Below are 4,790 nucleotides of genomic sequence, written 5' to 3'. Positions count from 1 at the left end.
CCGAGTATAGGTGTCTCCAAGATTATTCTTTTAGCCTTTTCATACGCTCCTATAAATACATTTATTTTTATTGTTTATTTTCTTATTTTGTTTTTATTTATTTATTTATTTATTTATTGATTTTACAAAATGGAGACTCAGATTCCCAATCTCTGTCCTGTCTGAAAATGACCATAAAACGAAAGAGAAGCTGGAGATGACGTTTGTATTTCACCTAACGAAGTGCCCTATTTCCCATTCGCCCCCGCCCCCCCCACTTTTTCCAAATTATTTTTTTCCCCGCGCGTGCATGTATGCCAGCCAATTTTTCCTGCGACTTTTTCTGGTTTCGTTCGTTTGGATCATGACTGCAGGCTGCTTGCTACACACACGCCACAGGTATTGTATGGGAAGGGGTTTTTATGCTTTTTCTTCACGATTTAATACAGGGAATTTTTCATTGGTAGAAAAATTTGCATTTTTTTTCTACTGCTTTTTCTTCAGTCATTCGTTTGTCATGACTTCAGGGTTCTTGCTACACTGCTGAACGATTTTTTTTTTTTTTTTTTTTTTTTTTTTTTTTTTTTTTACGATTTAATACTTGGAGTTTTGGACTGGCAGAAAAATTGTTCAGTTATTGTGGCTGAAACAGTTTTTCCTTTATGTCCTTTTTATATTTTTTGTTTATTTTATTTATTTTTTAAATGAATTTAACACTTGGTGTTTTGCATTGGAAGAAAATAATGTTCAGTTTATTGTGGCTGATCCGTTTTTCTTATGTTTTTTCTTCTTTTCACGATTTTTATACTTTGGAGTTTTGCATTGACAGAAAAATGTTAATTTTTTTAAAGTCAAGATGGAGGATATCGAATGGCTAGACACATCCTGACTCTCAAATGCTTTACGTTTGATGTCCCCTTCAATCACATATATATCTTTTTCTCGAGAAAATGGAAAAACTACACAAGTTTCCCAGTATTTTATATCTATTTGTTCATTTATTAACTAATTTTTTAATAAGTTGGCTCTTTTTTTGTGCATTTCCCTTTACTTCCTCTTACTTACTTCTTCTTAATGGACGCCATAATATTATTTGGAAGCTTAAAGAATTTCAAGTTAGTGTCCACTTTGGTAGCGTTGTTCCATGTGAATAGGTTGCATCTACTGAATAATAATAACTAATAATAATAATAATAATAATAATAATAATAATAATAATAATATAATAATAATAATAATGTGGCGCTGTGGCAGAGTGGGTTAGGCCGTCAATTGACTGGTTAAGCAATATTGGGGCTGGTCAGTCGTTGGATGGGTGACCGCTCTCCTCGGCGTTGATTCCTTGGGAAAGGATCTTTACCATAATTTCCTCAGTCTACTCAGCTGTCAATGAGTACCTATTCCTGATGGGGTAGGGTCCAGCTATGGGTTAAATAGCAAAAACTCAGCAATGATGTTAAGAAATGAAGGAATAAACGACAACGACGTAAATGGAACCTCTGGCAACAGAGGAGCTTCGTCCGGCAGCCAGGTATTCAGCCCAATTGGAGGGGAAGACGATCAGATCCTTGGAGGTCGTCATCCAGCAACTGACCAACACAACGACAGTAACCAACCACCAGAGACTGGAGCTACAGAAGCAAACCAGAGGAAAGAAATAGACAAAATAAGGAAATATGGAGATGCTACATAGAAGCGACCCGACGGAGAGAGGATATAGAAGAAGGCTGGTAGACCAAGTCAGGAACTTAAAGAAAAAGAACTGGCTCTCCCCAACAGAAAGAGAGGAATTGGAAAGGGAAATGACACACGGCAACGAATTACAAGAAGACGAACTGAGAGACGATGCCACAGAAGACGACAGGGATGATGAGGTATCAAACAACGACATATGAAGAAACACCGATGAAGTAACAGGAAGGGAGGAAAGGGTAGAAAAGATCAGACAATGGATGAAGCCAGATACAGAGAGAACAAAGATCCCCTCCCTGAAAGCCTAAAACACCAAGAAATTAAGGGAGAAACAAGTGAGGTCAATGAAATAATGAGATAATACACACCACCAATATCACAGAAACAAATAACTTGACATATGCAGGAGCAAGATTAGTAGCAGAACTGAGGAGGATACGAACACCAACACCACCGCACAACCAACCCAACAGCAACCGCCTAGGAAAAGGTGCATGGAAAAGCAAATCTTGGTGATGAGGTGTGACTTGAGTAAACTGAAAGAGAAGCAAGAAAACAAGGAAGGAACTCAACGAGAAATACAAAGTTAAATACGAGAGGGGACTAAACAACACAATAGAAGATGTAAAACAGAGGCTTAAGGCAAAAGCACATAAGATCCAACGGTACATGAACAGGAATAAGGGGTACCAACAGAACAAACTATTCGGAATCAACCAGAAAAGACTGAGAGGGGAAGACAACCACCAAGAAATTCCTGAAGCCGAACCAAGTAAGAGACTCGGGGAAAACATCTGGAGCAATTCGGTATCACACAACAAACATGCAACATGGCTCCAGGAAGTCAAGGCTGAAGAAACAGGGAGAATAAAACAACGATTCACTGACATCACGACAGACACAGTCAGACACAACTAAAGAAAATGCCCAACTGGGAAAGCTCCAGGTCCCGATGAAGTCCATGGATACTGGCTGAAAAACTTCAAAGCCCTACACCCACGAATAGCAGAACAACTCCAGCAGTGTATCTCAAATCACCATGCACACCCAAATGGATGACCACAGGAAGAACATGCTTAGTACAAAAAGACAAGAGTAAGGGAAATATAGCCAGTAACTACAGGCCTATCACCTGCCTACCCAAATAATGTGAAGTTCCTAACAGGTATCATCAGCGAAAGGCTATACAACTACCTAGAGGATACAAACACCATCCCCCACCAACAGAAAGGCTGCAGAAGGAAGTGTAGGGGCACAAAAGACCAGCTCCTGATAGACAAAATGGTAATGGAGAACAGTAAGAGAAGGAAAACCAACCTAAGCATGGCATGGATAGACTATAAGAAAGCCTTCGACATGGTACCACACACATGGCTAATAGAATGCCTGAAAATATATGGGGCAGAGGAAGACACCATCAGCTTCCTCAAAAATACAATGCGCAACTGGAATACAATACTTACAAGCTCTGGAATAAGACTAGCAGAGGTTAATATCAGGAGAGGGATCTTCCAGGGCGACTCACTGTCCCCATCACTCTTCGTAGTAGCCATGATTCCCATGACAAAAGTACTGCAGAAGATGATGCTGGGTACCAACTCAAGAAAAGAGGCACAGAATTAACCATCTGATGTTCATGGACGACATCAAGCTGTATGGTAAGAGCATTAAGGAAATAGATAACCTAATCCAGACTGTAAGGATTGTATCTGGGGACATCAGGATGGATTTTGGAATAGAAAAATGTTCCTTAGTCAACATACAAAAGGGCAAAGTAACAAGGACTGAAGGGATAAAGCTACCAGATGGAAACAACATCAAACACATAGATGAGACGGGATACAAATACCTGGGAATAATGGAAGGAGGGGATATAAAACACCAAGAGATGAAGGACACGATCAGGAAAGAATATATGCAGAGACTCGAGGCGATACTCAAGTCAAAACTCAATGCCGGAAATATGATAAAAGCCATAAACACATGGGCAGTGCCAGTAATCAGATACAGCGCAGGAATAGTGGAATGGACGAAGGCAGAACTTCGCAGCATAGACCAGAAAACGAGGAAACATATGACAATACACAAAGCATTACACCCAAGACCAAATACGAACAGACTATACATAACACGAAAGGAAGGAGGGAGGGGATTACTAAGCATAGAAGACTGCGTCAACATCGAGAACAGAGCATTGGGGCAATATATATGAAGACCAGTGAAGACGAGTGGCTCAAGAGTGCATGGGAAGGAAGGACTGATAAAAAGTAGACGAAGACCCAGAAATATACAGAGACAGGAGAAAGACCAAGCAGAACAGAGGACTGGCATAACAAACCAATGCACGGACAATACATGAGACAGACTAAAGAACTAGCCAGCGATGACACGTGGCAACAGCTACTGAGGGGAGAGCTAAAGAAGGAAACTGAAGGAATGATAACATCGGCACAAGATCAGGCCGTAAGACCAGATAATGTCCAAAGAACGATAGATGGAAATAACATCTCTCCCATATGGTAGGAAGTGCAATACGAAAAATGAAACCATAAACCACATAGTAAACGAATGTCTGGCACTTGTACAGAACCAGTACAAAAAGAGGCATGATTCAGTAGCAAAAGCCCTCCACTGGAGCCTGTGCAAGAAACACCAGCTACCTTGCAGTAATAAATAGTACGAACACCAACTTGAAGGAGTGATAGAAAACGATCAGGCAAAGATCCTCTGGAACTATGTATCAAAACAGATAGGGTGATACTGCAAATAGACCAGACGTGACATTGTTTGACAAAATCCAAGAAGAAAGTATCACTCATTGATTGTCGCAATACCATGGGACACCAGAGTTGAAGAGAAAGAAAGGGAAAAAATGGATAAGTATCAAGACCTGAAAATAAAAATAAGAAGGATATGGGATATGCCAGTGGAAATTGTACCCATAATCATAGGAACACTAGGCACGATCCCAAGATCCCTGAAAAGGAATCTGGAAAAAACTAGAGGCTGGAGTAGCTCCAGGACTCATGCAGAAGAGTATGATCCTAGAAACGGCGCACATAGTAAAAAAAGTGATGACTCCTAAGGAGGCAGGATTGGCAACCCGGAACTCCACACTA

This window comes from Macrobrachium nipponense, chromosome 38 (assembly GCF_015104395.2).
Source record: "Macrobrachium nipponense isolate FS-2020 chromosome 38, ASM1510439v2, whole genome shotgun sequence".
Taxonomy (NCBI): Eukaryota; Metazoa; Arthropoda; class Malacostraca; order Decapoda; family Palaemonidae; genus Macrobrachium; species Macrobrachium nipponense.
Note: the sequence above shows the minus strand (reverse complement) of the source record.